The sequence below is a fragment of the Rhinopithecus bieti genome, unplaced genomic scaffold (assembly GCF_001698545.2).
Source record: "Rhinopithecus bieti isolate Rb0 unplaced genomic scaffold, ASM169854v2 scaffold_16180, whole genome shotgun sequence".
Taxonomy (NCBI): Eukaryota; Metazoa; Chordata; class Mammalia; order Primates; family Cercopithecidae; genus Rhinopithecus; species Rhinopithecus bieti.
In genome coordinates this window covers 53,031-78,113 of record NW_016808502.1, presented here as the reverse complement: position 1 = coordinate 78,113, position 25,083 = coordinate 53,031, and the positions used below count along the sequence as shown (strand labels likewise).

General features: G+C 42.5%; 2 protein-coding genes across 5 annotated transcripts in view; one reads left to right on the top strand and one right to left on the bottom strand.

The window, feature by feature from the left end:
• The window catches only part of DIRAS2 (DIRAS family GTPase 2), a 158,741-nt gene extending 148,917 nt beyond the window's left edge, over nucleotides 1-9,824 (bottom strand). For 2 of the 3 annotated variants that reach the window (XR_001888131.1, XM_017886789.1), the window contains exon 1: nucleotides 9,736-9,823. The gene's annotated coding sequence lies outside the window, so the exon portion shown is untranslated. Of the gene's footprint in view, nucleotides 1-6,998; nucleotides 7,026-9,735 lie in introns of all 3 variants that reach the window. The other variant, XM_017886790.1, reaches the window with a different exon arrangement.
• Nucleotides 9,825-9,937: 113 nt separating this feature from the next.
• LOC108538610 (tyrosine-protein kinase SYK) overlaps nucleotides 9,938-25,083 on the top strand; it is a 67,864-nt gene continuing 52,718 nt past the window's right edge. Inside the window, exon 1 of one of the 2 annotated variants that reach the window (XM_017886785.1) lies at nucleotides 9,938-10,052. The gene's annotated coding sequence lies outside the window, so the exon portion shown is untranslated. The other variant, XM_017886787.1, reaches the window with a different exon arrangement.

Here is a 25,083-nt window from a genome sequence, read left to right as displayed (position 1 = left end):
CTGGGTAAATACCAAGAAGCACAATCCTCTTACAATTACTCATGTTGTAAGAGGATGTTTAGTTTCATAAGAAACTGCCAAACTGTCTTCCACAGTGGCTGTACCATCTTGCATTCACAACAGTAATGAATGAGTATTTCTATTGCTTCACATCCTCACTAGTGTTCAGTGCGGTCAGTGTTCCGGATTTGGGCCACACTAATATCTTACTGTCTTCATTTGCATTTCCCTGATGATACATAATGTGAAGCATCTTTAGGCTGGGCGCAGTGGCTCCCAGCACTTTGGGAGGCCAAGGCGGGAGGATCACGAGGTCAGGAGATCAAGACCATCCTGGCTAACATGGTGAAACCCTGTCTCTACTAAAAATACAAAAAATTAGCCAGGTGTGGTGGCAGGCACCTGTAGTCGCAGCTACTTGGGAGGCTGAGGCAGGAGAATGGCGTAAACCAGGGAGGCAGAGTTTGCAGTGAGCCCAGATCAGGCCAGTGCACTCCAGCCTGGGCGACAGAGCAAGACTCCATCTCAAAAAAAAAAATTACTACATGATACTAAGTAATGCAGAAGATGACTCAAAGGGGAAAGGGACCACAGCAGTGTAAAGGGAGGAGGTTGGAGACGGAGCTAGAACTTCCTCTTCATTTCCATTAGGCAAAAGCCTGAGAAAACTGCAATCTTTGTAGCAGACTGGGTTTCCCTTGTACACACTGGTCCCCCAGTGCTCATCTCCAATAATATTGACAACTCCGAAAACCACCTACAGACATTCTGCAGCCTCCATCTCAGGAATAATGGCTATTTTGTCAGGTAGTTGAAGCAAAATTAAGTCCAGTGATAAGCAAATATAACCATTATCAAAATCTTCCATTGAGGTTTGTTAAAGCAACCTAAGTATGACCTGAGAAGGACTCTGTATTCTGTATTTGAGTCCTTGTGGATGAACTGTAACCTAGCTTAATAGGCAGACAAGATTGAAAACCTAATTTAGGAGTATGTGCTAGTAATAATAGTTGAGTCTTGGTCAATCCCAGTGGCCATACTTCAACCACTCATACACTGCTGAGTGTTCAAACTGTGTTCAAATAATGCAAAAGCCAACCTGTAACCAATCCAGTTGTTTCTCTACCTCACCTCCAATTTCTGTACGTCCTTCCCTTTTTTTGTCTATAAATATGTTCTAACCACGAGGCATCCCTGGAGTCTCTGAATCTGCTGTGATTCTAGGGGCTGCCCAATTCATGAATCATTCGTTGCTTAATTAAACTGCCTTAAATTTAATTCGACTGAAGTTTTTCTTTTAACAGATGGTGTCAGAAGTGGGGCCCAAAGGAGAGCTTCTAACAACCTCCAGAAGCACTGAGTGAACAAGCAAGGTACCCACAGGAGCCACTTGTGTCCCTTGATCTCTCAGATCAGCTACGGATCCTAGTAAATTCTCTCTCCAATGTTGGAGTGCCATAGATTTCTGTTTTGAGCTCTCCAAGTATCTTCGAGCAAATTTCTGTTCCAAACTGGGTTTGAAAATCATGGCAGAAACTGGACTGGATCTAGGATAGGATTTTATCTGATAATTAACTGGCTTGGATCCAGTTAGAGGCCTCTTACATAGGACTGGGTCAAAAAGAAACAGATAGTAAATGGTAATATTACAGGGGTTATAAAATTTGGCTTTTGGAAATTCACAGGGATTTTTGTGTTCTACCACTTTGTTTCATTTTCTTGCATGCTTATGTAGGAAAAAATCATTGGCTAAAGTAATCAAGGAAACCCGACGGCAAAGCCAATATTTTAGGTAAAAATGGGATCCTTAATTCCTGGAAAACTGAGTTCCTCCCAGCTTATACATTAGGCCCAGGAAAGAGTGAGTCTTACAAAAATGGCAAAATGTTACTAAAGATAACTTACAGGGGAATGTTCCAAATGAATAACAGTGCACTGAAGTCCATTAAAAGAAGGAAAAAAATTTTCTTTTGTGTTGCAGCTTGGCCCCTAGGTCTATGGTATGTCGAACTGGGTCACTAGGGCTGCTCACTAGGGAAAGGGAACCCAGAAACCTGGTATGTCAGCAAAAGGGTAAGAATTTCTTATCAGCAGACTTCTGGCCTCTCTCTCTCTCTCTCTCTCTCTCTCTCCTCCTCCTCCTCCTCCTCCTCCTCTCTCTGCAAACCATTTGAATGAATGGTTAAAAACAAAAAAAACAAACAAAAAAAAAAAAACAAAGAAACAAAAAAATCCACTGTTTATCTCCTCTGTAAAGTTTTGATTAATGCAAAAAAGAATTCTGAGGCTAGTCTTAAGCTGTAGCAAATCTTTTGTACTTTGTGCTATGAATTTGTCTTTCTGTATCATTCCGTCATAAAGAGGGGTACCTTAAGACATAATGCAGGCCTAGGGAAACCTATGAGCCTGCTGTACAAGATTGCCCAGCAAACTGGTCAGTTATGTCTTTGGGAGCTTGATCTTGTAACCACATGGCAGTACTTTCTCTTGGTCTCCACCTTCCAGGGAAAAGGTATTTTAGGGCTTGTGTCATAGTTAGCTTTAAAAATTATCTTGAGTAGTTAAAAGCCTTTGCTCAAAATTAACTACTCTAGACTCCTGGGAAGGGCAATGGAAACTGCTCAGTGTGGTAGCTCAGCAGCTAAAGTTTTGTCCTTTTACAGTGGCAGCTGGGATTTCATTCCCAATTTAGGGAATGAGTCCTTTCTGGTTTGATGTCTGCATTATCTTTACTGTTTATTGATTCTATTCTCTTCCCCTCCACAAAGTGCACTGAATTTTCCTTTCTCTGAGCACCTGGGAGGTCACCTTTGGTAAAGTTAAGAAGCCAAAAATATTGGCAGTTTGGTGTGGCTAAAGTCAAATAATAAGATATTTAAAAGGACTCCACCCTGGCTGGGCACAGTGGCTCATGCCTGTAATCCCAGCACTTTGGGAGGCCAAGGCAGGCAGATCACAAGGTCAGGAGATCAAGACCATCCTGGTTAACATGATGAAACCCTGTCTCTACTAAAATACAAAAAATTAGCTGGGTGTGGTGGCAGGCACCCATAGTCCCAGCTCCTCGGGAGGCTGAGGCAGGAGAATGGCATGAACCCAGGAGGCAGAGCTTGCAGTGAGCCAAGATCGTGCCACTGTGCTCCAGGCTGATCAACAGAGCAAGACTCCATCTCAAAAAAAAAAAAAAAAAAAAAAAAAAAAGACAGAAAAAGAAAAAGAAAGGACTCCACCCTAACACCAGTAATCCAATTAAGAAACTTAGAAACTGGTAGATAAAAAATATTGCAACTAATGGACCTTGTTCCATCTGTGTGTGTAATCACATATGTGTTGTGTGTGTGATGTTTATATAAAAGAGCTCTAATTAATTGGCATAAAGAAAAATAAGCACTTAAATACCTGGGAGGTCACCTTTGGTAAAGTTAAGAAGCCAAAAATATTGGCAGTTTGGTGTGGCTAAAGTCAAATAATAAGATATTTAAAAGGACTCCACCCTGGCTGGGCACAGTGGCTCATGCCTGTAATCCCAGCACTTTGGGAGGCCAAGGCAGGCAGATCACAAGGTCAGGAGATCAAGACCATCCTGGTTAACATGATGAAACCCTGTCTCTACTAAAAATACAAAAAATTAGCTGGGTGTGGTGGCAGGCACCCATAGTCCCAGCTCCTCGGGAGGCTGAGGCAGGAGAATGGCATGAACCCAGGAGGCAGAGCTTGCAGTGAGCCAAGATCGTGCCACTGTGCTCCAGGCTGATCAACAGAGCAAGACTCCATCTCAAAAAAAAAAAAAAAAAAAAAAAAAGAAAAGAAAGGACTCCACCCTAACACCAGTAATCCAATTAAGAAACTTAGAAACTGGTAGATAAAAAATATTGCAACTAATGGACCTTGTTCCATCTGTGTGTGTAATCACATATGTGTTGTGTGTGTGATGTTTATATAAAAGAGCTCTAATTAATTGGCATAAAGAAAATAAGCACTTAAATCAAATATTTTGAAAGAAAATAAAACTGTAATGTCTTTTAGTTCACATAACTTTAGTAATCTTTGGGAAATAAAAACAGCTTTAAAGATTATTGGAAAAATATAAACATATGATCTAAATTATGCAGGTCAGATATTAGGTTTGCTAAATGCTTTAAAGTCATAACTGCTTCTTTGACTTTTGAAAATTGTTCAGTTTACCTATTTTGGAGCATCAGATTCTAGATAAGGCCTGGAGACATGTGGAATTAGCCATGTCCCCTAGCTATGCAAAGAAGGTTACAAAGAAAAGAGATTCTATAGAAGAAAGAATCTTGTATGGTAAATTATTGTTCTAAGGTAAAATAACTGGTTACTTAAAAAGAGGGATGTTTAGGACAAGCCAGAAAGTCTAAGCATGTCATAGATGGTCTGCGTAAGTCGTGAAAAGATTCGTGAAAGGGAATTTATGCACCAAAAGTAAAAGTTGCTAAGAGTTACCATTATCACATGTGATTGAGACTACTGAAAGCAAAGTCCTTTCAGTAGTGTGTGTAAGGAGAGTTAAATATGTCTTTGGTAAAAGATTATAAAAAGGCATACGAATGTAAATTTTTGCCTAGTTTATCAGGTTAAAGGACTGTTTTAAATTAGGTAAGATAAAGCTAAAGGTTTGAACAAGTTGTGGAAAGTTCATGACAAATTAATCTTGTAAAAAGAAATTCTGTAGGGACATTGGCTAAAGTTAAAGGGGTATTAAGTTTTTCTGTAAATTGAACATTAGAATAAAAGCACAACAGGTTTTCTTGGAGCACTAATCTGCTTACTTCCACAAAATATGAAGAGTTATAAAAGGTTCATGAGACCCTCACCTTGTAGTCAAACTGATTAAGATTGATAGACTTATCTATAAGGTTTTATTAAAAATTGGGCATGAGTGTGGTGGCTCACGCCTGTAATCCCCGCACTTTGGAAGGCTGAGGCAGGTGGATCACCTGAGGTCAAGAGTTCAAGACCAGCTTGGCTAACATGGCAAAACCCCATCTCTACTAAAAATACAAAAATTAGCCAGGTATGGTGGCACACACCTGTAGTCTCAGCTACTCACGAGGCTGAGGCAGGAGAATCACTTGAACCCAGGAGGCAGAGGTTGCAGTGAGCTGAGATTATACCACTGTACTCTAGCCTGAGTGACAGAGTGAGACTCTGTCTCAAAAACAAACAAAAAATTTGGGTTGACATTAATAGAACACTAATGCAGGGGTGAAATTTGACTTTCTCTCTTAAACATGATTTTCCTATAATATTAAAGGATAATGACAGATTTTTGTTTGTCTTTTGAATAAACTACTGAAAAAAGAAGGGAAAGATAAGAGACAGATTGTTTGGAAACCTAAGTCTTCCCTCTATCAAACAGTAAAGGTTTTGCCTTCTTAAAATTTTGAGTCATCATTTTGGCTAAATGAATGACATGGTAACCTGGAATTCTATTTCACAATATCAAGTGTTTTAAACCTTTAACATATTTAATAGGCTTCCCAAAATCAAACTTCAGCTTCACTGTCTCTTCTGACCTGCAACTTTGGGAGACTACAGAGGGTCCCTGAAGCATCCAAAAGAGGTAAACAGGGCTGTCTGACATGTTCAGTTACATGGGAAGCATTGTCAAAATAAAGGATAATGTTTAACCTTCTTCAGGTTATATTTTACTGTGCGTGATCAATATGTTCCAAAATTGTATGGGATTTCTAAAATTCTTGTATGTCTCAGTATATGCTACCAATCATAATTATAATTATTAATATGTTAAGTTATTGTAGACCACAGAAATGACCAAATTTCCTTGTCAATTGTGTCTTTAACTATGACTCTTTAAAATCATTTCACAGTTAATTGCATAATGCTGATGCAGTTTCTGGAAACCTCACAAGCATGCAAAATCCTAGGATATGGTTTCTTTTAGGAGGTTCATGAAAGGATGGAAAGGACCCTGAAAATCACTCTTAAATACAAGTTTCTAATTACTTTAATATCATATAATGGGTAAGAATTCCACATGAATTCTCCAATTCCACAAGAATTGGACTGGGTAAGAATTCCTGAAACTTTAATAAAAGACTGATTGGTTTATAAAACTGCTAACCCAAGTAAAACAAAAATTAGTTAAATACCAAGAAAATACTTTGCCAGATTTTTATGCTAAATGAGTGAATACTAAAACTGTTTAGATATACAATTTGAATCAACTCCATGGTCTCAGTCAAATTACCTATGATAACCCATCAGTTACCAGTGCTATGCACATAAATTGGAGAAACAACTGGTGTTTGAGAGGACATGAGTCCAATGTTAAGCATGGACTCATAGAGAACCAGGATGGCCGCCTTGTCCTTCCAGAGTCCTTATTGTTACTAAAAGTTCTGCATTCCATGACTCATCATGGAAAAGATAAAATAATTCCAATTAAATATATTGGTATGGTGACTTATAAAGTTTATAACCAATGTTCGGTGTGTTAAATCCATATTCCTGGGAAGACAATTAAAGCCTCAGGTATGTTTGGTTACCTGATGGGCCATTTAAACATTTTATAAAGGGATTTCTATTCAATTGTCATTTTCAATGCATGTTTTTTGGTTGTATAAAAGCTCTCCCATGCAAGAAGACTGATGTTATAACAGTAGATTATTATGCTGCAGGGTATTTTCACCAGGTTAAAAAAAAGCTTTTTATGGTTCACTGAGGACAGTTGATCCTTTCACAATCTAGACCTCAAAGATTGGATCTTCTGAGAACATCAGAGAAAGACTGTCCTTGCCATCCACACTACAGCAAAACTTCAGGACCTTTAACTTCAGGTTCATAATGTCACAGCTGAGAAGGGTCCCTCCATGCTCTTGAAACCATACACCCACTGGAACCTTGAAGGTAAAGCTAACCAGGGAAATTTCTCCTGAGAAGAAGACGGCATCCTTGATGTGAGCAGCTTTCCCCAAGGTCATGGATCAAGGCTTCTACTATCATGAGACTCTTACCTTCGAATCGTTTTTCCTTGTTCATGCCTGTATGAATAATAGAAATGAAAAGGGGGTCTGTTGTGTGCACTTATAGAGTATACTTTTATTTGTGAAGGTTTTTTTCAGCCAACCTTATACATGGATAACCTTATACTTTGACAGATAAACGATGAAGGCCCCTTGCAGGTGAGAAACTTTAATGGCACATACATTGCCTCATAATCAGTCAGAAATAAAACATTGATTCACTTCTCTTAACCCACATATGGGTCAAAGAGAACATTGGCAGAAGGCCTTCACTCTTCTAAAAGGCATCATTTGGCTGGGCACGATGGCTCATGCCTGTAATCCCAGCACTTTGGGAGGCAGAGGTGGGTGGATCACCTGAGGTCAGGAGTCTAAGACCAGCCTGGCCAATATGGTGAAACCCCATCTGTACTAAAAATACAAAAATAGCCGGGCATGGAGGTGGGCGCCTGTAATCCCAGCTACTTGGGATGCTAAGGCAGAAGAATTGCTCGAACCTAGGCGGTGGAGTGCGGTGAGTGGAGACCATACCACTGCACTCCAGCCTGGGTGACAGAGTAAGACTCTATCTCAAGATAAAAAGAAAAAAGGAAAAAAAAAAAAAAGCATCATTAGGTCCTTTTTCCATGGTTTGAAGTAAAAGAGGCAATGATTAGAAATGTATCACTCATGAGAGGCCCTACAGCAGATTCTACTGTAAAGGCTATGGTTACACAACAGATTTTAAATTCTCTTGTGAAAGTTGTGCTAAATAGTAGAATTGGCTAAACAGAGAACTATCTATGCAACTACTGGCACTTGTGGTCTATGGAAAAACACACGGGTATTATACAGATTCAGTTGTAGGTGATAAAAGAAAAGACCACCTAGTTACGTGAGTACACTCTTTATCTAACTTTTTCTTTAATCTATTTGATTCTAGGTGGTTTGGTTTATGGGCATCCTGGGTAAAGAGCATACTCTAAACTCTTGGTATTATCCTCCTGGTAGTCACAAATAGTAGTCTCCCTGGTGCATTGTATTCTCTCAAAGGTTTTAAATGTTTGCACATAGCCATCTCTAGAATGCCAAATGGTCTCTCTTCAACTGGAATGACAAAAGTTGAAAGAAATGTACAACTATTAGGACACCCTAACCTATGAATGACATGCTGAGACTAGAAATCTGAAATGATGAAAATTGAGAGAGGTGCTAAGCCTAAGTTTTGGTCACACTCTCACCAAAGTGAGAACCTGAACAAAAAGGGGAAATTTTATTAAACAAAATTATGGGAGGCCATTGTTTTGGGCTGAGCTCATGCACTAGGCCCCAGCAGACCAAACTGAACCAAAATGGAGCCGCTTGTGCTAAATGTGCCTGGAACAGACCAGGTTTTGTTTTTCCCCAACAAACAGGACGTTCCAGCATAAGGAGTTACCCTCTACCCACTCCTTGTTCCCTCCTTGCAAAACCCACTATTCTACTGTTTCCCAGTGGGTGTCAAGACCATATAAGTGCATTTACAATGGTGATAGTGACATCAATGACCAAAGTTTTGGTCGTTTTCTGAAAACTGAGAAAATGACCCAAAGAGAGGAATTGTTAAAGCAAACTAAATATGGCCTGAGAAGGACCCCATACTTCTATATTTGAGTCCTTGTGGATGAACTGTAACCTAGCTTAATAGGCAGACAAGATTGAAAATCTAAATTAGGAGTATGTGCCTGTAACAATAGCTGAGTCTTGGCCAACCCCAGCGGCCATACTTCAACCACTCATGCACTGTTGAATGTTCAAACTGTGTTCAAATAATGCAAAAGCCAACCTGTAACCAATCCAGCTGTTTCTCGACCTCACTTCCGATTTCTCTTCATACATTCCCCTTTTTTATCTATAAATTTGTTCTGACCATGAGGCATCCCTGGAGTCTCTGAATCCCCTGTGATTCTGGAAGCTGCCCCAATCATTCATTGCTCAATTAAACTGCTTTAAATTTAATTCGACTGAAGTTTTCTTTTAACAGGTTTAGAAAAAATAATGGCAAAAATGAATGAAAATCCAATAACACTGGAAGCAGAAAAAGCCAAGGGCTCCAATAAGTGTAAATAGTCCCATCCCTCTATTTTCTTCATGGCAATTACTATCCAGCACTATATATATAATTTTATTTTCTTCTTGCATTTTGGCTTAGGGTAAAGCTTTTTAAAACAGGTACTGCCAACCAGTGTTATCAAGAAGGTCTGGATACCGTTTTGTGGGAACATTTTAAAGAGGAATGTCCAACAGGAAAAGGCAGATGGGTTGGGAGAACCGTATCAGGCAGGTATCTCAAAACCATTTTTAGGACTGTAAGTTTAATGTATTTGGTTGTAGACGTCAGAGCCGTCGTGGAAAGAAGGAAGCAAAGACTTTTGTAATAATTGAAGCCTTCAGAAGCAGCGTGCCCCATTGCCCACTAGTGCGCCATGAAGTCTGGTGTTCACCTACACAGTCCCTCTCAGCACTGCCCAGGCCTCTCGTGTGCTCCAGCACTGTAGCTTGGAGCTTGTTGGCTTGGTGACCCAGATACACCCTCCAGGGAATATGCCATGCGGTGGAGTCTCTTCCCCAGCACCGCACAGCAAAAGGAGAGGGCCGCTGAGTGGGTCCTGGGCAGTCACAGAAGCCACCGCGCTGGCGGGGAGGAGGGGGACCGATGCGGTCCATGTGCCGGGCAGTCCCACCTTCTCTGCCTACGAAGGGCCCTTACCCTGAGGGAGGAGAGCGCCGCGCCCCGCCTGGGCTCCTCTGCTCCCGCCGCCGCCTGGGCCGATTCCGCGGGCCTCGCCCGGCGCTCCAGCCCGTGCCCGCCCAGCTCCCGGCGCATGGGCGCGGTCAGCAGGGCGGGCCGGCGCGGCGGGGCGCGACACCGGGAGGAAGTGCGGGGCGCCTGCCCGGGCGCGTTAAGGAAGTTGCCGAAAATGAGGAAGCGCCGCGGGCCCGGCGGCTGAGGCCACCCCGGCGGCGGGAGAGCGAGGAGGAGCTGGGGGCCCCGCGCTGAGCCCGCCCTCGCCTCACCTGGCGCAGGTAGGTGTGGCCGCGTCCCCTCTCCGGTCGGGACTTTCTGGTGAGGAGAGGAGGTTACGGGGGACGACGCGCGGCGTTCATGCCTTTTCTTGTTCTGCCTTTCTTGTGTGCCCAGTCACACCGGGTCGGTGCCCGCAGGGCCTTCACCGGCGGAGGTGAAAGTGTTAAACCATGTGAATAAATACAGGTGGGTTCCGCCAGCTTCGCTCCTGAACCTGCCGGCGCTCGGGATCCAGAAGCTGCGCCGGGAGAGAGGGGCTCGGGCCTGGGCGGAGGGGACAGAGGTCAGAGGGTACGGAAGGTGACCCGGGCACCCCAGGGCGGCCAGGCCACCAGGGAGCGCGGAAAGTGCGGTCGCGGCCCGGCCCTCGGGAGACGCGAGACTGGGCTCGGGGACAGCGCTAGGAATTCGATCTTGGAGCTAGAACATGTTCGTCTGGCCATTTACACGAATCCACTGGAAAACGCCGCAGTGTTTATCAAAGTTACTCAAAGTAGAAATGTCCCAGACGTCTTATAAGCTTAGACAAATCTTCTACTACAGAAAGAAACAGCAGTTGCATTCAAACACCAAACTTTCTGAACCACTACTAACATTTAGCATAATTACTCTTGTGGGTACATTTTCATTGTCAAGTAATTTACTTAGCCAGTGAACTCGAAGAGCAAGAAAGTTTTATGTAGTAGAATGTAAATTTGAGTTAAGAATTAAGGGTATTTCTTTTGTTTGTTGGTTTGTTTTGGCAATATGGCTCCAAAAGCTTAAGCCCACCTAAAACTATAAAAATGCAATCCATTCTCTTGTTTGAATGTTCAAGGACTAGAAAGACGATTGGAGAAGTGAGAGTTTGACTCTTTTTATGTTGGAAACAGTATTGCAAAATATTTTATGAGTTTTGCCTGACTTACCAAAGATTCAGTTGAACTCAAGTAGAACTGTTGACTGGAAGACTTTTTACTGTTCTTTTTCTTTTCTTCTTCTCCTCCCCTCCTCCTCCTCCTCCTCCTCTTCTTTTTAAAAACCTTCAAAGCATTGCAGCGTGTAGTAAAAAAACGGAAAGAGAAAAAATGAGGTTGAAGATGTGTCCACCATTCTGGATCTTTCATATGAAAAAAAAAAAAAAAAAAAAAAAGAACCGTTTAATCCTTGAGAGTTCCTGGAAGAAATGGAATTGATTCTAGCATCTGACTTCTTTGTCTTAGTAGGGACAATTCATTGCCTTTACAGAGGCAGCATTTTAATTAAATGCAACTAAATACATTGATGTCCTCCTTCTCCCCAATGAAAGTCCAAGCAGTGCGTAGATAGAATTCTATTTGCTCAAAAAGGCTTAAGTATATGTAAATTATTACGTGTTTTAAGTGAGAAATCTTTGTCAGTTGAAATTATTTTATCAAATCATTTTGTTCTATCTGAATGGCACGTTTGTTTTGACGTATTTAGAAAAATCTTGCATTAAAACAGAAATTGATTTGTGTTATCCCCTGTATTTGAAGTGCACTTTAAAGTGTATTTGAATGAGAGATTATAATCAAATTACTTGATTTATGTCTCATCCTCTTACTCTTCTATCTTGGATTTGAACAGGTTGAATTTGAACACTAGGAGAAAAGAGATTTTTCCACTGAGGGATTGTGGGAAGATTTTTTAAAAAGCCTCTGTATTTGAAGTGAAATATAAAATAGGATTTTATAGTAGTCTTAATAACTAGAAAGTTTTAAGCTAGGATAAAAATGGGGTGTATACTTTAGGTCTTTATCTTTCCTGAGAGATGAAATTGGTGGAAATGTTATTTTATTGCTAGATTTGAACTTTAGAAATGAATCACCCTGATCTTTGTTCGGCCCCTATTTGATATTCTAAATGTGGGTCTAATCTCTCTGCTTTTTTTAACGGAAGACTTCTTAGTAGAACTTCACTTATTTAGCACATTGTTTGCCCATGGTTATAATCCAATATGCTTGTGCCAAGGTGTATTTTGGAATTCAAGCTTTTTCAGAATTTGGAATTAAAATTTAGAATCTAAATTTCAGAATTGAGAAAGACATTGCTTAGAATTTAGGAAGGTAAACATACATGTTGACCCTGCCGGTTACATGCCATTCCAATATTGTCTGCAGAGAATCCTGGAATTCCATGCATTAATATTTCTGCACTTTTACATTTAAGAACATGAATTCTCACTAAGTGGAATGAAGACTATAAATAGCTGTGTGTCCGTTTAGAGCAGATGTTATCACTACAAGAACTTCTCTAAAACTTACCAAAAAAAAAAAGTCTCGTTTTCAGAACTTTTAGAGCTGAAGCTGAGGGACTGAGTCTGTATTAGACTCCACTGAAATATGGTTTGCTTTTGAAAGCAAAGTGCATTTATATTGCTCAATACTTCACACTTTCCAGTAATTAGAAGGGCAGTTCCTCTCTCTTTAGGGAGTCTAAAATAGCAAGATTTTACTGAATTTTCAATCATATCGATCAAAATAGAGGTCCTTCAAGTAAGAGGGGATGTCTCATCTTTGTAATATGATTTCAAACAGCAGAGTTTCTGACAGTCTACGATTTTAGAGAAAGAGAGAAGTTACTTACAGGAGGGGTTACTGTCACCCTTTACAACTGTAGCCTGTCCATGGAAGAAATATTATTTCCTGTTAACTTTGCAACCAGCTGGGTTTGTGTCAGTTATCTAAGCCTACGTGATGGCTGATTTTTACTTTCTCAATTTTTCCTGTATAGATTTTTTTCCAGCTACCCCCTGACTTTTCTACTCTTGCTTTGCTGGTTTTAACATTTTCCCCTACTTCTGGATTGGTTTATCTGTAACTGAGTGGAGAAAACAGTAACAACAACAGGAATTTAGGCCTTTGGGGAAGAATTTGTTTTAAAAGCCTACACGCTGAGCATTACTTTTTCTTCTAAAGCAACTAAAATCAGAAGGCAGAGTCCTAATGAGAGATTGTAATCAAATTGCCTGATTTGTGTCTTATCACCTTCCTCTTCTACTTAGATTTGAACAGGATGGATTTGAACACTAGGGAAAAAGGGTTTTCCACTGAGGGATTGTGGGAAGATGTTTTAAGAACTAGTCTGATTGGATTTTAGGAAAGCTCATTCATTTTGATATGATGTTATCAGGGACATTTTTGGTTTGCTTATAATTTTATCTGACCAAATATTAACTTGTATCAATTTGAGGTTTTGTTTTTTTGTTTGTTTGTTTTTTGTCTTTATGAATCAATTGTGTACGTTTTGCCCTATGTCTCTTAAAAGGTGGTTATACTGGAATCTTAAAGACAGTTGAATTTAGCCAAGGTCAAAGATACCCAAAGAAAGAATATTTTGTTTATGTTATAATACGTTTAACAAATCCAAATGGCTCGCTTGATTCTTTTCTTTCTGGGAAACCACATATTGACTTCTGGCAGCTGGCCAAAGGCAGACGGTGGTGGAGCAAGTGAAGACAGTTAAGAATGTTGATGATGACTGGATTACTGAGGAGTACTGTGAGCTTTCTGGTCCTCTACTCAGAGGTATCTAGCACTGAAACTGGGATCCTGGCTCTGGGCTGGAGAGGCGCTTCCAGTCACTGCTGTCCTGGAGTGCTGGAAAGGAGTATAGGTGTGAGGATACAGTGGGCCTCTAGCCTGGGATGCAGAGTGGGAGATGTCTTGACCCGAGTGAAAACCTTGCAGGCAAGCTGCAGGTCTACCGAACAGGGTGAGGGAGGCTCTCAACCTGAATACTGTGAACTGGGGAGAGAATGTAAACTCAACAGGAGGAGGGCTCATGGCAGAGATTTAGGGAAATCCACAGTTTAAATATTGCTTTACTTAAGTATACTCTGTCTGATTATAAGTAGCATTTGAATGTTCAACATACGACCTTTCATTTCCCTCCTTCATTGGTCTGTCTTAACTGGTAAATCTTTATTTTACTTTGGTCAGCCTGGTAGTTTATTAATATTACATCTATCAGTTCCTGTTGAGTTGACATGAAAATGTTTTGGTGTGACTTAAGTTGATTTCTCTTTTTGTTTAATTTTAATTTGTAATGAGTTCCTCTTTTCATTCTGCCCATCTTTTGGTACTGCTTTGAGTTATTTCCTCTAGAATTCTCATTATTTCCTTGTGATTGGCATATTTTCAAAGTTTCTTGGTGTACTAATTTTAAACAGTGTTTGTTGACACTGAGAATTCAGGACTTGGGAGTTTTAGACCACTGTCACCTTCCACTCCTTCTCACACCATCCCAGGATAATTATTCTCTCATTCGTTTAAGAAGTTATTTGGTTTGCTTTATTATGGTTATATAAATATAGTTTACTGCTAAAGCAAGGTATATCATTTCAGTTTTTTTCTTGTACCCCTTTTTGCTTTTCCTGGGGTAAACCCTTGCTTTGTTTCTGTGGTTTCTTAGTTTGCACTGTGCCTATCATCGTTTCTGTCCCAACTTTCTGACATAAAGATGAAAGCCCTATTGACACAATTTTCTACAGTGTCAGATACACCAAGTAATCTCATAGTTCCATTTTTCTTTCTTTTTATTTTGGAATCTTCCATCTTCTCCTTCTTGTCTAACAGTTGCTCTTCGGTCTTGCTCTTCAGTTATTACATATAATAATACCTGAAGAATGTTTGGGGGGGGGTTGGTGTGGGATTTTTCTTTTTTTTTCTTTTTGTAGAGATGGGCTCTCACTATGTTGCCCAGGCTAGTCACAAACTCCTGGGCCCAAGCAATCCTCTTGCCTCGGCCTCCCAAAGTGCTGGGATTATAGGCATGATCCACTGTGCCCGGCCCTACGGGGAATATTTGTTGACCAAATATGTTTTCTGTAAATTGCTTATCATACTCTTTGTTGTACCATCTGTGGCATTAATATGCCTCTTGTCAACACTCACCTACATTTTACCTGTCGTAAATCCACTGTCATAATTATTGAAAATATTTCTCCAGAGCTTTTTAATTCTATGGTTATTTATTTATTGTAGCATAGAACTTTTATGATTTCTTCCATCAGGGTGCATTCTGAATCACGCTTAGTGAAAGATGATTTTTAACTCTACTTTAACAGTTAGCATCTATGTTTTACATCAGTGTCAATGTCACTTTTGTATTAGATACGAAACCAACATTTTATTATTTGAGTGATGAGGATGCTTATTTTTGTGGAAATGGAGATCCCATGAGACTTTAAGCAGATTGCTGGCCTTCTCCTCAATTTCCTTGATTGATTCCTGAAGTGGACACTGCAATGCTAAGTGGAATTCCCCAGGAGGCTTGCTCAAGTAAGCGTGAGAAATGCTGGATGGAATGAGGTGCAGCAAGCAGGGATAAATATCATGGGCATCTTCAGAGCCTTTGTGCAGGTGACGTGCACAGAAATTCTCTGAGAGGAGCAGTCTCAGCCAGTGGTCCTACACTTCCATGACCCTGCAGTGCGTTTGTTCTTAGAGTGGCTTTCAGGACGGGCTCTACCACAGCCTCTTTGGGAAACACTGTGTGGCCTCTTGCTCCTCCTTCACAAGCTCTTTAGGCTTTGCTTGGTAGAGGCAGAATGTTGTGGTTGTTTTCATCTTAAATGCTAACAATATATGAATTATTTGGTGGATACAGTGCCTCGAAGTGACATTTATTGAATATTTTTGTAGCCAGTGGTTGAGAGTAAGGGTCTGAGGCCCCACTGGGTTCAAGTCCCCCTTCTTTATTTGTAAGCTATTCTTGAAGCTTTTGTAAATGGAGCAGTCACAGGGGGCTTTGCTGTGATACCTAACGGAGACCGTGCCTGCAGTGCTCGGTACCTGGTGTGTGGTTAAAACTGACATAACTGTCAGAGCCTCTCCCAGGCGGGCTGACTCTGGGAATCTGCCCTGCAGTCTTGGAGGGAAGGCGCATCCAGATAGGTTTCAGATGAGCAACTACAATTGCCAAAGTTAGTTTCTCCTCCAAGATGGGAGAGCTTTCTAATATTTTCTTTTAGAAAAATTGTCAATTGCATAACTGATACACGAGTACATATCCTTCAGTACAGGATTCAGATAGAGTGAGCAACAGAAAAGCCTTCTTAACCTCCACCCTCAGTCCCAGCCCTGCCCCCAGTCGCACTATGGGGGAGCAGTTGGAGCTCTAACCTCCCCTCTTTCGTCCTGTGCATTCGTGTGTGTATGTGTGCACATCTTCAGAAGACATAATGGTGGGGTGTGTACGTCTTCTTAGTACCTTTATCTCTCTGAAACTTTCTTCTTTATTAACAATATGTTGGGGTGTGGGGAGGTCTCCATATTCGGTGATTATTGTATTTTTTATGACAGTCCAGAATAGGCATGTGGATTTGTTTTCTGGTTTTTGATGTTATAAACAGTGCTGCAATGAATGCACTTTTTCTTTCATTCTTTCCCTCTCCTTTGCCATGTGCACTGTGTTGTCATGAAACCATCAGGTAAGCCTTTATCTCAAGGAAGCCCTTCATCCCTGTCCATCCTGTTCTTCAGCCCATCCACTTAATTTTTCTATGATTATTTTAGCAAGCAGGTAGTTAATTTCCAAGGAATGTAGTTACTTCTTTAGGATTTTTTAAAGTGATGTATTAGGTTCCTGTGTATTTTATTACTTGTTTGAGTGCACCATTACCCCTCTCTCCTGGGGCATCAGTTCATCTGCTTGCATGCTTTGTGCCTCTCTCTCCTGGTGTCAGCTTTCCTGATGTGCTGGGTAGTTTTAGGTACCCTAGGCGTTAGTTTTTTTTTTTTTTTTTTTTTTTTTTGAGACAGAGTCTCGCTCTGTCGCCCAGGCTGGAGTGCAGTGGCGCGATCTCGGCTCACTGCAAGCTCTGCCTCCCAGGTTCACACCATTCTCCTGCCTCAGCCTCCCAAGTAGCTGGGACTACAGGCGGCCGCCACCAGGCCAGCTAATTTTTTTGTATTTTTTTGGTAGAGACGGGGTTTCATCGTGTTAGCCAGGATGGTCTTGATCTCCTGGCCTCGTGATCCGCCCGCCTCGGACTCCCAAAGTGCTGGGATTATAGGTGTGAGCCACCGCACCCGGCCTAGGTGTTAAGTCTTTTAAGGCTGCATTCTTGCAGCCTGTCCCACATGAGACAGGAGGAGGGCAAGACCTGGATGTGCACAGGGCAGGATGGGTCCATAACTAGTCTGTGTGGTGTGTGGGTGGCAGGAACTCCCCATTCTTTGTGGATGTGGCCGTGCCTTCCCTGTTCAAACGAAGCCACACACATGTATTTTCCTTCAAGGGGGCTTCTGCTGCTTTCTTGGAGCTGGGGAGCATCTACTCTTCCCTTGTCCTCCCGCTCCTCCCTGTTCCTTCCTCAGGTCTCTGTCACTTCTAAGGCATTCCACCCTTGGTCTTCTCCCACCTTGTACCCCCCACACTGCTGCCTGCTGCACCCCCTTCAGTGTGGCCTGTCTTGCTTCATGCCTTTCAAGGACAGCATTCATTGCCAAGCTACTCATGGAATATCTCCTCAGCTCCTCAGTGTGCTATGACTTCATTTTCTGTAATATTGTTTTTCATGTTTCTTCCCCTTCTCTGCATTTATAGCTGTGCATATGCTTGAGGTGGAAGGCCACCACTTCCTTTTGGTTAGCAACACCAATCAGCTGATGGTCATGGCTACGCGGAGGAACTCACAGTGAGGGCGAGGCGAAGAGCCTGGCTTGAGCAGGCTGCATCGCAGGCCTTGGCGTTAGGTTCCCCAAATCACTGCCGGTGATCTTGTAGCTCCGTCATGAAGTCTGTCCTGCTTATTAGGACACTGAGAGTCCAAATTCATAGATTTCTTAGAAGCCTGTTTAAATATGCAGAGCATCTAATTCAACCCGATTAGAAACCGGCTCAGAAAGGTGAAGGGATTTGTCCAACCACTAAGTGATGCTACTGGGATTAGAACTCTCAAAACGAGGTGTTTCTAATCCAGAGCCAGAATCCGTATCCGCTACTCTAATAAGGCATAAAAGAGGATCTGCTGTCCTGCATAAGTGGTGGGCAGGTTTGGAGTCCTGTCAGCAGCTCAGGAAAGCTTGGAGAGGCAGAGGGAGGACACAGACTCTGTCAGACATGCCGATTTTACTCTTCACCAATGGTTACACAAAACTTGTTATGATCTTTGTGGCTTTTGCATTGAAAAGTTAAGCATATACAATAGGAATTAGACACAATCCCAAAACAATGAGAGGTTCAAGTGAGAACAGTGAAGCTTTTATGCATGCCTTCTTTCCGCAGAGATAAATTTACTATCCAGAGTGAACTAGAGCCTCGTGGGAAGTGAGTGCCGAGTCCCTAGCAGTGAGTGTCTCTGTCCTTCCCACATCAGACCTCCATGTCTGTGGCTGTCTCCCTACGGGCAGAACTGCTGCTCTCTGCCTGCGTTGCTGTCATGAGGGTTGGGAGGGGACAGGTGTGGACAGATCTCAGACCCATTTCCCTCCTGTTCTGGAAACGTTTGTGAGGCAGGTGGGACTTCAATGATTTGGTCAAGGAAAGGCAGCTTGGCAGCTGGGGAGAAGGGCTCATGCTAGAAAGAAGACAGAAAGGCAAGTATTTGTGAGGGATGATTTCCCCGAAGGAGCCAGCAGTGTCTGCAAAGACTTCTGTGTAAGGTATTCCCCGGAGCTTGTTTCTTCTAAGAAGACTCTGGAAGCTGTGTCAGTGTCTGTTATGGAGGAATGGAGTATCAGTCCGATCGGGTTTTCATACCAAAGCACCGCGTACTGGACGGCTTGAACAGCCCAATGTGTCACCTCCCAACTCTGGGCCAAAGAGACTGAGGTCAGGGTGTCCCTGGGTGGCTCCTTCTGAGGGCTGGGTGGGAGAATGTGCTCCTGGTGTCTCCTTGCCTTGTGGGTGACTGTCTCCAGTTCCACATGGCATGCTCCCTCTGTGCCTGTCTCTGGGTCCAGATCTCCTTTTCATGTAAGGACACCAGTCATGTTGGAGTAGGGCTCACCCTAAGGACTTCAATGTGGCGTAATCATTGCTGTAAAGACCCTGTCCTTAAATAAGGTCTCACTTAGAGGAGTTAGGGAGTTAGGACATTAACATTTGAATTTGCAGGGGACACAATTCAACCTGTAACAAATGGGTGAGTGAAGACTGGCACCTCCCCTTGATGGACTTTCTGTGATGCCAAGAGCACCAGGGAGCTCTCCAGATACGAAGATGGAGAGATGTCTAAGGCCCCCGAAATGTGCCTGCTGTGTTGATGATTCCAGAACTCTGTCAGTGTGAACACCAAACACAGTTAAGCACATTAAAATACTTACGATAAAGTGTTTCTTTCACTTTAGATGTGCAAAAACTTTAAAAAAGAGAGAGAGACTTATGAGAAGAGAAGACTCAGGGAAGAAATGTAAGATAAAGGTGTTAAGGGAGACAGACTCCATAAAATTGCAAGGTGAAGCTGCTGTAGGGAGTAGAACCCAAATACCATGCAGGCATAGGACCAAGGGAGGCTTTGCATACTGCGCAGGGGAGGTACAGGGCCGTGGATGAATGGGCTTGGGAAAACTGCAAATCGTTTGGAAAAAAACAAAACTTTGCTCTTTATATCAAAATAAATTCCAAGCTGAACAAAGAATAAAAATATAGCATTGAAATAATAAAGCTATTAAAAGAAAATTTAGGTGAGTTTTAAAATAATTGTGAAGAGGCCTGTCTAAATGTGATAAAACATACGAATTTATAATCATACTCACCACAAGATTGATAAGCACAATTTCCTAGAATTTTAAGTAAATCCCCATAAAATGAAAAAATATATAAATAAATGAAAAAATGGTAAGATATATTTAATTTCAATGCTTGTGATAAAGCATCAATAGCTTTAATATGCAGTGAGTTTTTTCAAATCAATGAGAAAAAAAAATACAGGTGGGTGCTGACAGGGCTGTTTGATAATATCTTTTAAAATTTAAAACACAAGTGCTTTCACTGAATAATTTCACTTTTAGGAACATATTACACATATAAATTGACAAAAGTGGAGAAATATATATGCATACTGTAATTCATTACAACATTTTATTTTATAATAGCAAAAAAAAAAAAACCACTAAGGGAAGTGCAGTTGATTCATACGTTGGAATCCTATGCAGTCTTCTAAAAAATGTGGAATTTATTTCATTCACCAAATATAACAATGTCCAAGTTCTACTAGTGAAAAAGCAAGATGTGACATATCATTATATTTGTTTAAAAAACTCATGCTGGGTCAGGTGCAGTGACTCACACCTATAATTCCAGCACTTTGGGAAGCCGAGGTGGGTGGATCGCTGGAGCTCAGGAGTTTGAAACCAGCTTGGGCAACATGGCAAAACCCCACCTCTATGAAAAATACCAAAAAAAAAAAAAAAAATTAGCCTGGAGTGATGGTGTGCACCTGTAGTCACAGCTACATGTGGGGCTGAGGTGGGAGGATCGCTTTAGTCCAAGAGGTCAAGGCTGCAGTGAGCCGAGATCATGCCACTGCACTCCAGCCTGGGTGACAGAGCAAGACCCTGTTTCAAAAATAATAATAATAATCATAATCATAATAAGTAAAAACTAAAAATCTCACACATGCACATAATAATTTAAGTGATACTGGATTGTTGTTTACTACTTATACATACATTTCTGCCTATACATATTCTGTCCAGTGTGTACACATGTGTATGTAAATATGTAGTGTGATCTGGAAGTGTAAGCACCAAATTAAGAACAGCAGTTTTGGGGGGAGGGGAATATAATTGGTTTAGAGAAAAAGGTGAAATCTACATTTTTATTCTGCCTACTTCAGTGTGCCTGCAGCATTTACAATGATCAGGAGTGTGTATATTTTCAGCTTAGAAAATGATAAGAAGAAGGTTTCCTTGGGGGGAAAGGGTGAGTAGAATGAGACCAGGAAGAGAAGTAACTTAGAAACACGTTGTGCATCGTGACTGCTGGCACCATTCTGTCCTCCAATGAAGGGTGAGGCTTCGAGAGGTTCAGCGGTTCACCCAAAGGTATGCAGCCGTAGTTTCAAACATGCTTGCTTGCTCCCTGCCGTCACTCAGGTCCTGAAGCCCAGGCCACCTCCAAGGACACTGGGGTGCTCTGGTGTGCAGCCTGCCTTCAGATGTTTCTTAAAGCCACTCCTACTCCACCCCACCCAGTGCAGCAGCCAAGATTGAGGACCACCATTTGGCAGCTAGTTCATAGGATTTCACAGCACACAAACACATCTTTAAAGGCTGACGAGGATGCCACCAAATTGGCATTTATTGGTATGCTGGGTATATAGGCAGCTGTGTGTGCCTTTGACTGCAAAGACACTGGGCAGGCCAGAGTGGCCCCTCCCCATTTGATGTGTGTGTGTGTGTGTGTGTGTGTGTGTGTGTGTGTGTGATTGAGAGAGAGAGGGCTTGTGTTTTTCTGTTGCGAAGAGTCCTTTCCATAGGAACTTATTTTCTCCTAAGGTTTGCCATTCTGCAGAATTTTTGGAGGAAGGCTTTAGAGTGAGAATGTCAGTGCATTCTCAGCATGCAGCTGTAAGCCTTGCAGGAGGTGAATGCACAGGAAATAATTATCAGAGGAAGAAATATGTGCACTGGTCAGATAGGAAAACCGACCTGTAACATTTCTACACAACATGATTTGAATGGTTTTCGTCTTTAAGATTATTTTTTAGCATTATGCTTAGTCCACCGTGCTTTATTCTGTCAGACTATTTGTCATCTGCATGCTTCATGTGGAACGTCTTTTTCTTGTGAGAAGGACGTAAGCAATTTCTCTTCTGGTTGAGAACTTGGGCCATGGTTTCTTGGTGTCTGTGGCTTGGCTTCTGGGCCTTACTGGCTGCAGCTGATGGTGACCAGAAGGGCTGTTCTTGTGGGTCATTAGGGGATGGGCTGCTGCTGCTACCTCCCCATCCCAGCTGCCTCCATCACCACTGTGCCATACTCGCCCAGGAGAGGCCCTGGAGTCATCACATGCCCCCGTGTTTACACTTTATAATAAAATCTCTAGAATTGTGCCTTTGATGTGTAAACGTCCAGTTCCAAGAAGTGGCTCTAAAGCCCTCTCTGAGGGCGGGGTGGTTGTCAGAAGCAGACCAGGCCCTGGGCTCTAGATTCCATCCTTCAGTTGAAACTTCTGGGGGCTGGTAGTACCCCATCTGCAAAATGAGGTTAAAAATACCTAACCCTTGGGTTGCTATCAAGCTCAGAGATGCTTTATGCAAAGCACCAATCAGACTGGCTCACAAAGACTAGGCCCACTGTCAAATGTTCATGGTTTGAGTGCAGGATGTCAAGGATTAATAGCTACCGGTTACCAGGGAATTGAAGAGAGGGTTCTTTTACAAGCAAAAAGATTTTATGAGAGGGTCACAGAGACAGAGTGACTCTTGCCCAACAGTATCATAAGCAAATAAGCTGCGTCTAGATCCTAATCATGTGTGTAGGGCCCTGCTGGGTTTAATAAGCTACACATAGGGGGTGTGTTGTCCTCCACTCTCACATCCCCAGTCACTAGACAAGGCCACTGCCCCAGGGGGCATCTTACTCACAAGCTCTAAGAGACTTTTTCGCATGACTTTGGCCTTTGCAGTTTTAAAATGTCCAGTTGGAGACCATGGCATGGAGAGTTTTTTATACTCTCTTCCCAGCGTGGCACCCTCTTTGCATATTGTGGGCACTCTTAAAGTTGTTTCTCATATTTTAATATATCAGATATGACTTGGATACAGTTAACTAAATATTTAGAGAAAAATGTATCGCCCCCATTATCAAAAGAAAACCCAGAGCCTTCAAGTCTGGCCTAAGTAGAAGGAATTTCTGGAAGGGAGAATTGCCAGGACCACACAGTCTCTGGTCCTGGGGGTGTGTTTAGAAGATGCAGCTCATCATGTCATCTGTCATCCCTGCTAAGGATGTTCAGTATGGGGCCACTAGCCACATGTGGCCATTGACCAATTACTCAAAAGCATTTGAAATGTTAAATTTCATTTAAAATTTAAAATTCAGTTCTCAGTCACCTTGGCCACGTTTCAGGGACCAGTTGCCACACGTGGGTGGTAGGTCTTGTCAGGCAGAGTAGAACAGGTATTTCCATTGTTGCAGCAAGGTCTGCCAGATACCAAGCTGCTCTCAGCCCATCCCCTGAGGGGCCCAGGAGGGACATGAACTTCCACCCACCTCTCCACTTTCCCAGCTCTCAGTGCCACCCCTTGCCTAAGTGCATGGTAACACTCGCCACTATCTCATGTGTTGATAACCTGCAGCTCCCAATTTTCTTAAGAGGATCCGACCCTGGGAACCAATGAGGGCAGCAGGAGTGTCCTCTCCTTTGACATGAGAACTTGAGTCTTGTCCATGGGGCTCTGACCTGGCCCTTTCCATCCCCAAGGCTGTAACATTCTCCTGCTCAACAGACACACACACACACACTATAATGTTACTTCTCAGTCACCCAGGAACTGACATCGTTCCCAGTTATTTCCTTGCAGCAGTCCTCCAAACGGTAACACAGCCTTGGAGAAAGCTACGAAGTCGCGTATCCTTGGGGTAAGCACTCTTGGTTCAGAATAGTTTCTGAAAGAACAAACCAAGTTTTTCCTTAAGAGGGTTTTGAGGGACTGGAGAAAACCTTAATGCTGGTTCCTTTCTCTTTGGTTAAAAAAAAATCCAACGTAGTTTCCTTGAAACATCTGGAACCTGAGGTTTTGTCCATTTTGAAAAGAAGATATGGAGAGGGAACGTGCTTCTCACGAAGGCAAAACAAAAAAATAAGATGCCAAGCAAGTGGCCCTTGTACTTTCAAGTCCAAGAAACAAGGCGTTTGTTTCTGGGAATGCCTTCCATTTGCTCACTTTGTAAGTACTCAAGGCGGGCTGAGAGGGGAGCATTCTGAGGTGCTCCAGTGAGCAGAGGAGGGGTCCTACCACTGGCCTCTCGGCTCCAGCCTTGCCTCACTCCAGGCGCTGGGGCAGAGATGTGTGGCTGGCCTGTCTCTGGAGTTCCTGTGCTGCTTAATTTGAGTAGAGATAAAATGCCACAAGAGAAGTCGTTTTGAAGGGTTTGTCAATTATAGGACTTCCTTTCATGATTCAGCCTGACTCCAGGAGGTGGAGTCACGTGCTGCCCGCCTAGGGGAGCTTCACCCCGCCACCAGCACTCAGGTTCCACTTGCGGTAAAAGGTGCGATCAAGATTCTTCTTCCTGAATTATTATCTTAACAAAATTGATATGTCTAAAAATTGAGTTAACACTTTCATTCACTAAAATGTTTTCGGAATGATGCCTTTCATGTGACTTCTTTATAGTCCCACGGGAAACTGGGAATATGCTCAGCTCTGTGCTTGTTCCCCTCTGTTTGGGAGCCTGTGCGACTGCTCACTTTGCAGTCAGCTCTGTTTGGATCAGTTTTGAACCCCAGAACCTTCCACATAGAGGTGATAATTCTAGATAATTCTAGAGCAACTGCTACTCTATCCTGGCTGTATGCTGGGCTCTTTAGAGAGCTTTACAAGAAATACCCATGTCTGGGCCCATGCCCCAGAGATTCTGAGTGTTAGGGCTGGGAAAAGAGCACCCTGTGTGATCCTAACCTGCAGCTGAAATGCAGAGCCACTGTTCTCAGCTGGAGCTTTTCATTGTTGTTTTTGTTTATTTGTTTTGTTTGTGAATTGAGCTTACTAATGGAAGCAGGAGCTTGTTCTGCTTAGCGGTCGTGAGAACCACCTAGGCAGCGGAGGCTGCCCTTAGAATCTGGTTCACTGGGCTGTGCTGGGCTGGACATTGGCAGTTTTAGGACACATCTAGATGGAGTGATTTTGAAGCAGGTGTTTAGAAGGCAGATAGCTGTGCTTCTGTTCTTCTGATTCTTGACAGAGACATCAGAACCTTCCACAGTCATTTCAGTCTAAGTCCTGAAAGCGTTCACTGCCAGCCCTGAGCCTAGCTGGATTATGTGCCTCTTGTTGGACACATTTGCCACCTCTGAGAACGGTGTGGATGTAACTCTTCGGTCTTCTGGCTTGATGTGTTTCCAAGGAGAAGC